Source organism: Nuphar pumila, chromosome 7, assembly GCF_984573655.1.
Source record: "Nuphar pumila chromosome 7, dmNupPumi1.hap1.1, whole genome shotgun sequence".
In the NCBI taxonomy this organism is placed as follows: Eukaryota; Viridiplantae; Streptophyta; class Magnoliopsida; order Nymphaeales; family Nymphaeaceae; genus Nuphar; species Nuphar pumila.
In genome coordinates this window covers 107,326,145-107,338,663 of record NC_143255.1, presented here as the reverse complement: position 1 = coordinate 107,338,663, position 12,519 = coordinate 107,326,145, and the positions used below count along the sequence as shown (strand labels likewise).

Here is a 12,519-nt window from a genome sequence, read left to right as displayed (position 1 = left end):
CAAAAAGCATTGTGATATTAACATAACTTAAAATGATAAAACCTTGTCAACAACAAACAAATTAGTTAAAAAAATAAAAATGGTGTTGGCTCTGGGTTGAGCCAAATTATGATATATATATATATATATATATATATATATATGATCGGTGCTTATGAGACACCTCAAATGGTAAGATGCATACAATGTATTTGAACCCAGTTGTGGGTTTGAGATTTTGGAAATCCCTCGTGGCGCGATGGCTCGCATAGGAAAACAAATGAAAAATATAAATGTATGCATAAATATAAAATTGTGAGAATCTGGGTATACATGAAAGATGATATATGTTACTGGATTCTCTGGGCTCTAGGTACACATGAAAGACGGTATATGTTACTGAACCCATGGTCTACCTTGGAGAGGGTAGATGTTACAAGCTTTGTGGGACAATTGAGTTTTTGTGAGAGCTAGGCGTCTCACCCGGTCTCCAGTCCATGGAGTTAGGGGGTCAGGACTATCAATGTGTTATAGGTGATAGATCTAAGTCTTCTGCATAAGTTTCTAAGGTACATCCTAATTCTAGTTTTAGCCACTGGAGAGTACTCTCTCAGTCACGGACCGTCCCCTCTAGATATTCGTACGGCTAGTCATACGTGTTATTAATTATTAGACTCTTTTGTGGTCTCAGTTCGATACAATGTCGAATGCACATGCTTACCTACAGGGTAAGTGAAAGATAAAAATAAAAGTTTTACATTGTTCTCGTAATAGTTTTTGAGTAAATATTGTAATCCTTGTATTGGATCTTAGAAATAATAGACACAAGTAATGCCCGTAAGAATGAGCATATATCTGGTACTTTTTTCTTGATTCATAACAAAGTAGCAAGCATGATTGTCTTAGTAGAAATTTTCTTCTTAGCAAGTGATATTGCATGAAATTTTATGATTGTAATAACTGCAAATGTTGCATATATTTGTATAAAGGACACTGAGCACAACATATAGATATAATGCTTCTTACGCAAACAGAAGAATCTGACCCTCTCTGTATTAAAAATTTTCAGGTAGTGAATGAATGGAGTACATAACCCGCGGTTGTCGCAACGAAAGTAGCCATGGGATCTTAGTTTTCAGTATTCATGCTTAGACTCTAATTAGTTAGATTTGTGTTTCAGTTATGAGATGTAATTAATGATATTAATGCTTTGGTTAATGAATGAAATGCTTTTTAGTACTTCTCTGTTTTACCTTATAATTCGCTCGACTATTGGACTTGTCACTTCTGCTATTTCAAAAAAAAAATCTAAATTTTTTTATCCAAATTGTTGGGGTGTTACAAAAGATGTGTCACAAAGATCTTTTATTTTAAATTTTTTTGTCAGAAATTTCTTAGTTTTACGCAACATACATATATCATTACTGTTAAGTAGTATATTATTGACATATAAAACCAGGAAAATATATTTACCCCCACTAAATTTATGATATATGCATTCGTCAAGCACATTCATCTCAAAACCAAATAAGAGGACAACTTGATGAAATTTATGATACCATTAACGAGAAGCCTGCTTAAGTCCATAGATAAATTTCTTTAATTTGCAAACTATTTTTTTTATCGCCTCATACAAAATATTCTGGTTACACCATATATATTGTCTCATCAATGTCACCATTACGAAATGTAGTCTTTACATCCATCTGATGTAGCTCAAAATCAAAATGAGCCACAAGTACCATTATTATTTCGAAAGAGTCTTTCATAGAAACTAGAGAGAAAGTCTTTGTATAGTTAATGTCTACCATTTGAGTAAACCCTTTTGCAATAAGTCTTTGTATATCTTTCCACATCACCCTTTGAATCTCTCTTGGTTTTAAATATTCATTTGCAACCAATAGGTTTCACACCTTCAAGTAATGAAACAAGATCTCATATGTCATTGTCTTTCATGGATTTAAACTCTTCACGCATGACATCTATCTACTTTTGAGAGTTAGAACTTTGTATAGCTTGCTGGAGGTTGATCGGATCATCTTAATTTAAGCCAGTATCACCCTCATGTTTTTGGAGAAAAACAAGTCATCTGAAATTGTCATTCTCCTCTCTCTAGTGGATTTCCTTAATGGCACTTATTCTTTAGTTACTTGAGGTATTTTTTGAGGTTGTTAAGTTTGAACTCCAGGAGTAAAAAATTGTTTTTGGATATAGAGATCTTGAACATTACCTTGTTCTAGATTTGATTGAGCAATGTCAAAAATTAAAATATAATCATTATCAACAATAACTGTAGAAAGAGAAATAGATTCTTCTGCAAAAGTAATGTATTTTACCTTATCACCTTCCTCAAACTCAGCATCCTCAAAGAAACAAGCATTTTCTGTCTCAAAAAATTATATTCACATGGTTATAAAATTTATAACCCTTAGATCTTTCAAAATATCCAATAAAATAGTAGCTAACCGTTCTTGAGTCCTGTTTCTTTTCATGTGACCTATATGGCCTTGCGTCAGTTGGATATCTTCAAATATGAAAATACTTCATACTAGGCTTTTTATCTATCTACATTTCATATGGGGTTTTGGTTACTGCTTTAGTTGTTACTCTGGTTAGTATATAAGTTGTAGTCTTTAGTGCCTCTCTCAAGAGAGATTATGGTAAAGTAGAATGACAAATCCTACTTCTTATCATATCCTTTAAGGTCATGTTTCGTCTCTCAACAATATCATTCATGTTATAAGTGCATGACATAGTATACTATAAGACAATATTGCATTCCTCTAGGAATTTAGCAAATGGCCCTAGACGTTGTTCACCTAATCCATCATATCTACCATAGTATTCGCTTTAATTTTTTTTTCAAGTTGAGTTTCAACTTCAACCTTAAATGATTTGAACACATCCAATGATTGAGACTTTTTATGAATCAAATATAGGTACCTGTAACATGAATAGTCATCTATGAACATAATAAAATATTGTTGACCATTCAAAGAAGCTGTAGAAAATGACCCACAAATATCCGTATGAATAAGTTCTAAGACGTATGTTCTTCTGTCAGCACATATTTTTCTTATATTTGTTTGTTTCTCTTTTATGCACTCAACACAAACCTCAAAATCAGTGAAATCAAGAGAATCAAGAATTTCACTTGTCACAAGCATTTCAATTATTTGTTTAGAAATGTGACCTAAGCACTTATGCCATAATAAAATAGAATTCTCATTGGCTAATTTTTGTTTTGTACCACGTGAACTTGAATGCAAGGTTTCATGATATGAGGCAACAATATTAAATAAATATGGATTATCAACCATAGATAAAGAACCAGATCCAATAAGAGTTGAATTAAAAAACTTAGACTGACTATTTCTAAATAAAAAAAAAACAAATTTGTCTAATACAGAAATAAAAACCAAATTTTATCTAAATGTTGGTACAATGTATGTTTCTTATAAATCTAAATAACAAGTCTTTAATAATAACCTAAAAGTCTTTATTGCCTCAACTTGAACTGATTTGCCATCGCCCACATAGATGAATCTTTTAACATCAATTGGCATTTGACAACTTAGGCTACCCTACATAGACACACTTATATGAGTGGTAGCACCAGAATTCATCCATCAAGTGTGCTTGAGTACAACAGTTAAATTAACCTCAAAACAAACCAAAGTAAAGAAGGTACCTTTCTTTTTACGCCAAGCATAATATTTGGTACAATCCTTCTTCATATGATCCTCGCTCTTGTAAAAGAAACAACTGAACTTTATATCCTTTTTCCTTTTCTTAAATTTATCATTAGAGGTAACTGCCAAGTGAATACTTTTTGTCTTTTCTTATTTCATCATTTTCTCTTCTTGCACACTGTGAAATAAGCTCATTTAGAGTTTATTTATCCTTTTGACAATTATAACTAACTTTAAATTGACTGTATTGTGCAGAAAGATATATTAGAACTAAATGCATGAGTAAGTCCTCAAACAACTCTAACCTTAGTGCTTTTAGTTTTAAAGTAAGATGAGACATTTCCATAATGTACTCCCTTATATTCCGTTTACCTTTATACTTCATTAAAACAAGACTCGAAAGGAGAGTATTTGTCTCAGCCTTTTCGTTTTTAGCAAAACATTTTTAAATCTCTTCAAAAAACTTCTTGGCATTAACCTCTTTAAACATAGTGCCCCTAAAGGATTCAAGATTTGCATATTTCATGATCATGAAACTCATGCAATTGAATTGATCTCACCACTCAAAGTTCCTTTTATCCTCAGTGAAACTCATATTCGTAAGGGCAGGTGGTTGATCATATCGTAGTGCAAGATCCAAATCCATACATCCGAGAACAATCATAACATTTTCTTTTTAATTTTTGAAATTATAACCACTCAAAATAGGGATTGAATTAATGTTTGCAGATATCGAAGAAGCAGGCATATTAACTGAATCAAGAACAAAATAAGCTCACAATTAAAATACATTTTTACATGCATTAAAATAAAATAACATATTTAAACTGATGTGAACCCCATCACAAGATACCCAACATAATATTGACATTTAGTCTTTGGACAAAAATATCAACTTATAAGTAGTACTCTCAATATAGTAATCAAACATGGACAATTAATCTTTTTAAACAACGAGCCTTTCTTTGGACCGACCCATTATTCACATAAAAAGTTGTACAATTATCCCTTATTTATTATTGAAAATTTTATATATTTGGATTTGGTCAAATAATAATCTTTCTTTGAGCCAACCACTATTCACAGAAACCTTAAACATATACATATCACAATATTCCAAAATAAGCTAATCCGCACAATAGAGGTTACTTTGCCAATATATTGTTTTAATCAATTTAATTTAGAATATCGGACCCTTAATTCTGAAAAGAATACCATGGTTCAATTACGTTAATACATGCATATGAACAAAAGAAAACACAATCTATATAGGGCCCAAAAGTAATTGAATATGACCCTCTAAAGGGACCCTTAATGCACACCTAATAGTCTTAAAAATAATAAGATCCTCAATATTTTTTTTATTTCAAGGCATGTGCATGAGTTCGGCCCATCGGATCTGGCCAGACCCACTTATGTGGGTAAAAAACTAGTCTGACCCGGATCGGGTTAGACCCAGCAATCTACAGTCGGGTGGGAGCCTGTGCAGTTAGGTTGGGTCTAACCTAGCCCAACCCGCACAGAAGTGTCGCCCAACTCGGTTTGGCCCAAAAACCGAATGGGACTTAACTAGGTCAGCCAACCTCTCCACCCGAATGTGACTCAAGCCTACCCGACCCCAAACTGGGTGTCGAACTCGACTCGAGTCACTTATGAGGCCTGTACCCGATAAAACACAGGACTGAACCTGTCATGTGCACATGGGTCGAATCAGCTAGGACCAAACGACTCAACTGACCTTAAACCAAAAACCCCACTCAACCCGAGCCCGATACCCAAACCACCCTGCCTGAGAAAGTTGGCAATGAGTGCTGAAAGGGTCGCTGATTTGGTCAACAAGGGACCAAACCGGTCCCGGTTCGATCGACTAAAAAACAAACTGGCATCACCTGAATGGCTGAAACAGCCTAGCACCCCTACGTACATCGGTCATGGCTCAACACCAACTAAAGAGCCAAAAACGGCCTCGGCTGCCGACCGAACCCATCACTGGATGCCTATAAAAAACCTGGCCTTGAGTGTTAATCAAATCGAGCCCTTACCATCAGTTGACTGAAGCGCCTGAACACCGACCCCAACATTGAATCCCACCGACGGACGACTGATATGGTGGTCGATGTCCACCAGGCGGAAGGCCAAATCAGATTACAACAGTCATCACCCTATGAAGCTCACCAGCGTTGGCCAGAAATAGCTCTATGATGCCGCTAGAACTGAGAACATCTGGACTGATTGGTTGTCCGCCTGCACCATCCAGTGATCCTTAATGGTGACATGCCTTGTCAGCCGATGATTTGAATGGCGATACACTCCACCAGTGTCTAGATCTGAATGGTGACAGTCCTCCATCTGGCAATCAAGGTGACAGAGGGCCCTCTTTCGTAGTTTAATGATCTAAAAAGTAGAGGTCTCTTTGTTGCATGTCGTCTAACCAACCCCAAAAAATTGGGGAAGGGCCGAACGACCATTCTGTCCGATTAACAAGAGAAGGGAAGGGCCTGACGTCCCTTTTGATATGGCAACCAGAATAGAGGTAAGCCCCCTTTGCCAACCGATGGTGATCCAGCACACACAAGAGGAAGGGTCGATCGACTCTCCTGCCTGTCTACAAAACCCTAAGGAGAGGGCCAATCCTCTTTGGATTCAGGCAAAACTGAATGACGACGATCTAGATTTAGCATACATTGTTCGGATGTTAGGCATATATCTTGGTAACCCAGGTATGAATAATTGGAAAGCAGCAAAATAGGTTATGCGGTATTTGTACAGAACAAAAGGTTACATGCTCATAAACATGAAGTCAGATCAGTTGAAGATCATTGAGTATTATGATTCTGACTTTACTGGATGCCAAGACAGACGCAGATTCACGTCAGGTTATATTTTTCTGTTGGCCGGGGAGCTATTTCCTGGAGGTGTACCAAGCAGACACTCATTGCTTCTTCTACCAAGGCAACAAAATTTGTAGCCTATTATGAGGCATCCAATCATAGAATATGGTTATATAGTTTTATCACAGGGTTGCAGATTTTGGATAATGTTGAGAGACTGCTAAAGTTATTTTATGATAATAATTCGAGAGTGCTATATTTTAATAATAACAAAAGCTCATTGAAGTCAAAGCATATTGACATTAAGTTCCTTGTTGTTAAAGAAAGAGTGCAAAATTGTCCGATATCGATAGAACACATTGGTACAAACTCCATGATTGCAAATCCGCTTACTAAAGGTTTGACACCCAAGGTCTTTCATGAGCATACTACTCAAATGTGTGTTTTATCATTTTATGACATGCAGGTTTAGTAAAAGTTTGTATTTGGACGTTCTATGATATAATGAAGTTTCTTTTATTACTTTAGAATAAAATTAAAGTTTCGATTTTATTTTGTACTCATATGTTGTGATCTCACTAAAGTTTAAGGAAGGACCAATTGAAAATAGACATGTGTAGATCACATTACATGTAATTTTCATGCTTCACATTCATACTTGACCCATGTCATTTGGTTATGTCAATATACGTGATTATTTATGGGTCCAATTACGTTATTTGTAATGAAGACCATTTTGGTTCTATGTTGACATGATCAATGGACCAAATTAGTAGATATATCAATTGATAAGACAATGTTTTTTAGCTTATAAGGTTATATATATGGCCTAAGTGGGAGATTGTTGAGAAAAATCGTGTGGGCCTACATATGATAAGTCACATGTTACATGATGTCTATGGTTTAGGTCCTCTTTATGTAATCTAATTCGGTTGGGCCATGTGATATCTCATATGGTATAGTGTTATTATGTAAATAGACCTTTTATGCTTTTTTTCTATAAATTTCCAATTCTATAATGGGTTGAATTGAAAATAGACTTTCAGGTAGTTACAACCAAATTATGGTCCTTAAACCTTATATAGTGGCTTTCTCTTAAGGCTCTCCATCATCAACAAGAGAAATCAATCATTCTCTCATAAGGTTTAGAGAAAGACAATGGCCATATATACAATTTCTGAAATATCATACCCGTCAAAGATTTGCCAGAGCACCAATGAATTCAGGTACACTTTCACATTAAGATTTTGTTTTAGTCTTGCTTTCAATGATTTAGCACGAACATGTTTGACAGTTCATTTAGTTTTTTGGTGAATTTTAAAAATCCAACACTTTTCGTTGTTGCTTCTAGGCTTTTCGGTCTCTTCCTGTATCGCTTGACTGAATGAGCAATCGACCCACAAAACAATAGCGAATATTGTTCTCGTAAATAATCTCCTGCATATAGGATCAATCTTTTTTTATCTCTATCTCTATTTCCAGTGAAGGTAAAAAATTGAGCTAGACTTCAAGCTCACTTGAGTGAACTGACTTTGTTCCTTTGACTTTGTGTATACATCTATGCCGATAAACTCTCTCTTGTTGCCTCCGCAGTACCTGCGAATATATCATCTAACCACAATTTCAGTGACAAATTCGACAACTAAATCCATATAGGAATGGTGGTGTGAACCTTCTGCTTGATCGGAGCTTCTTCGGATGGTGATTCTGGGTGTTTCATTAGCGATACTAACATGATAAGCCTTGATATGAGCCTGCTCTCATGTCACATGCGCCCTTACAATGCTCACCCAATATTTAATTCATGGTAGTTGAGTTGTGGAAGCTGATTCCATGCATTCATTGTCAATCTGTCCCACAACAGGCATCCAAGATCCTTCCAGAGTCTTGAGTCCGCTTCGAGAGCCACTAGCTGAGCGAGTCACCCCTTCCTGCATTGTCTCCTTTCGACTCCCCTTCATCCATCGATAGTTCATTGCTTCTAGGATCTACCTGCCACCGAGGCCAAGATTTCTTCATATAATAAAAAAAAGGAACTGGTCTATCAGATGTAAACAATTTATATAATAAGTTATCAATGGCATCGGCCAATGGTGATGTTATTTTCCAACTCTAGCTTGAAGGTTGAACAATGACTGGCGAATCTTCCCAAGAGCTTCTTGACACTCTTTTCTTGTAATTTTGCACTCATTATAGTACATGCTACAAGGTCCAAAACAAAGCAATCACGACCCATAGTAAATTAGATTAACCAAGTCTTGAGCCTTACTAAAGTTAATTTGAGGACTGGGCCATGAATGGAGTGCTCTGAATTTATTTATGTTTTATGTCCTAATTCCATGCATGCACGAATGTGAATGATAAGACAACAAATAGGGTGAAAAAGAAAGGAACCCACCCCGAAGGCATAAATCCCAATTTCTCCTTAAACCAGCCATATATCAAAGGCTTTCCACGAGGTTGCTTAGTTGGCTATGACGAGCGTTAGGATGTTTGGAGTGTAAGTACGAAACAAAACATACAGAGCACCAACCACCAAGAGAGTTGCACCTCTCTCTCTCTCTCTCTCTCTTTTCCACTTATTTCATGGAGTCATTGGATATCACGAGTTTGAATCTTTTTAATATCAAAACTGATGCAGAGCATCCAAAGTTCAGAGTTCAGAAGCGGAGTTGGATCCTAATCTAACTATCCAGACCCGATCCGGGCATCGCTACCCCAGGCGATCCACAGACTTGCAGGATGTTCCTTGTCCTAGTGGATCTTCCATTTAGTCGATGCTCGACGTGTTTCTTCTTTTGTCGTTTTGATTCCATTGCATCTTTGTGGAATTATAATTTTTTTTTTGGATATTGTATCAACAATATTTATTTCATGTTTTTTTTTTTAGGATTCAGATTCTACAGATCCGCATAGTTCTGGTACCCTGCAGGATTGTTTTTCGGTACTAGAGGGTGTATGGGGAACGTGAGTAGTTTTTATTTTTCTCATTTGCATTTTCTAATGTATTTTTGGTGTAGGATCCAATTCGCTGCATGATCCAAATTTGGATTTCTATCCATCTTAGTGGAGCCCTACTTGGCGCCACTTTGGGTGGACAAATTTAGGCCTGTTTCAAATTTAGTTTTGACTATTCCAAGTCAAATATAGTTGTTGGCCCTTGTTAATGCTCATGGCTCAAAATAGGCTAGTCAAGCACGTTTTTGAAGCTTGGCTTGGGAAGGCCATTTGGCTCTTTAATGTGGCCCTTTCCTAAGCCCCAAGCTTTTTAATGTGTAGAGATCGACCAAGGAGAGGAGAGAGCTTCTTCATTTTCATTTTAGGCGTATGGCTGGTTCAAAAGAGAGGAAAAATTATGTTTTTGTGGTTGGTTTTAAGGAAAAAAAAATCCTTTAGTGAAGGTGGAACCGAAAGTCATTTTTTGGTGTGAAGGTGGTCTTGTCAAGATCGACCTTGGCGTGTTGAAGTTTATGGTTCGTGTTGGTCATTGGTTTGAGTTGTGGTTCGAGAGGATTCTTTTCGATGTCGGCTGCTTTCCAGCGACATCCATTGTCTTTTTTTTTTTCTATCAAAGTATATTGCTTGTGAGTTCAATAGGTTATGTATTATTTTTCTAGTGAATGAATAGAAGTCTTTTATACTATGGAGTGATTCTATTGTTCACAAATATCCAGTTTTATTGGTTAATATATGACTCATATTTTTCTGTCAAAACTCGGATTCCTGAATCCTGAGTTGTCTAGAATGACCCTAAAGAATCACCTGTATCGACTTCGATACTTATTGGATTATTGCATTCTTTAGCTTCCTGAAAATCTAAAACATTTTCTACAACTTTGTAGTTGAGGTCATTTCGTGAATCAGTCATTTGAGTCTCTGAAAAGTTCTGTCAAAGTCTCGGACTGACAGAAATCACTGTCTCTTGTTTGGTTCAGAACATTCCTAGTGGTGTTCGGTATTTTTTTGTTATCTGGAGATTCCTTGCATGAAAATTCATTTTTTTTATTATGTGAAAAGCTAGAACCTAGATCTACAATGTTTATGTTTTAAGTTTTAATTGATTTTTTGTTTAAGTGCCTCAAAAATATTAATCTTTTCTGTTGTCGAATAGTAGAAAATTTAGTTTTATTATTAATAACTCATACCATTTTCTAGAACTCAAAAATTCATAGAGCCTTATAAAAAACTCATAAAATTCTAAATTTCAGTTTGTTGGAAAGATATGAATCTGACTTTTGACTTCTCAGTTGGGAGTTTTCGCAAACTCTATTGTTTGCAGGGTCAAAAACCCTGTCGAACAGACTGTTCGCAGAATCCAGAAGTCTGTCATAACCTTGTTTGTCGGTCCCCGTTTTGAGTTTGTAGAACAGACACCGCTGACCCGAATCTAGTATTTTTGGATTTGTTGGAAAGCTGTGCGAGTTGCGCACAACTTTTATTTGGACCTCCTTTGTCGAAACAAAGTGCACGAGTCCCGAAAATTCATTTTTTGAGTCCTATTCAGACTCATCTTTATAAAAACTGCTGTGCATGATGAGATCCATTTGGATCGTGAATCGGTACTTACCAAGTTCACATAGAGTTATTGCATAAAAAATAGTGGCAGATATGAAGCATTGAGTGGGACAAATCCATTCTCTTGGGATCCATCGCTATAAGGTGGGGCCAACTAGGGCTAACAATGCAGCAAAGTGCAGGTTTTCTTTGCAGACAATGGAAAATGAAATTAACCAAGGTCAATGCCCTCTAGGTTTTCAAGAATGAGTACAATGACGGTGAATATTTCCACACCCCAAGTTAAAACAACACCATCCATAGTTGCTGGTTGGAACAGGCACAAGGAAAATTTGGCATTGAAGGAAATTCTTTCATTTAGAAATAGATTTATCGATGCGCAGGTTTTACAATTGTGGGGGCGTGGCAACCACAAGTTGGCAAGTCTTTCCGACTTCGCATCGGCGTGATAAACGAAAATTCATTTAGGTGCATCAACACAAGTGATCATCTGAATAGTAAGGTATAGTCATTATCTTCAGTTCCCCACCTCTAACTGCAGACTAATACTTGTTTCCCATCCTTTGTCTGGTAATTCAGATGCAACTTTGCATTCTCGATGGAAAGCAACTCGTTTCAATCATGTTGCAAGATGGCAATGTAAACTACACATATTGAGGGCACCCACTGTCACAAAAGCTTTATTCGGCTTGACTGCATAAAGCTATAGAACAGCTACTATTATGGAGCAGTTTGACACAGATATCAGAAGCTGCACACTTATTATCAGATCAATGAATTACTTTGCTTATGGGAGAACTCTTTCATGGCTCCCTCCAATCCAAACATCATTCTTCTCTATTGGCCTTTTTATTCTTTGCCTGGCCCATTAGCTTGAGGATTGTGAGCCATCCAAAAGTCCTGCTACCTCTTTCTTATTTTCTTCTTTAAGGGGTTTGCCTAACATGAACCAAAATCCAATATTAGCTTTTCCACCTATGAGTCTATGACTAACTAATCACGCTTCACCCTAAACTAAGCAGGCTTACTCGTCTCCTCGATTCTAACCTACAACCTCAAAGGGGTTTGGCTTAGTGGAATGGGCCCTAGGCTGCTAGGCAGGCGGTTTAGGTTCAAATCTCATGGGTGTCACCCATTGTGCAAGCAGAAGCCTGAGGGGGTTAAGGGGTAAGCTCAAAAATTAAGATTAACAGAGAAACAAAACTTTAAAAAAAAAAAAAACTACAACCTGCACAAAAGACCAACAAAACCCATAAAAGATCCATAATGGTGTTTGTTTTCTCTTATTATCATGAAAGAAAACCTGAAAGGCCTAGAGACAAAACTTGTAGGTAAGAGAACTACCAATTCACATGTGCATATATACACAGGTCACCCACGAACCCCAACACCCCCACCTACATACCTAGACATCCCAACCAACCAAAATAAAAAGCACAACAAAGGAAAAGATGTGTCACAAGGACGCGTGACACATGTTCAACTCTAAAGTTCAAAAAATA

General features: G+C 36.6%; 1 protein-coding gene across 1 annotated transcript in view; it reads right to left on the bottom strand.

The window, feature by feature from the left end:
* Nucleotides 1-12,519, bottom strand: part of LOC149832810 (rac-like GTP-binding protein 6) — a 256,990-nt gene that overhangs the window by 47,843 nt on the left and 196,628 nt on the right. The window lies entirely within an intron of this gene.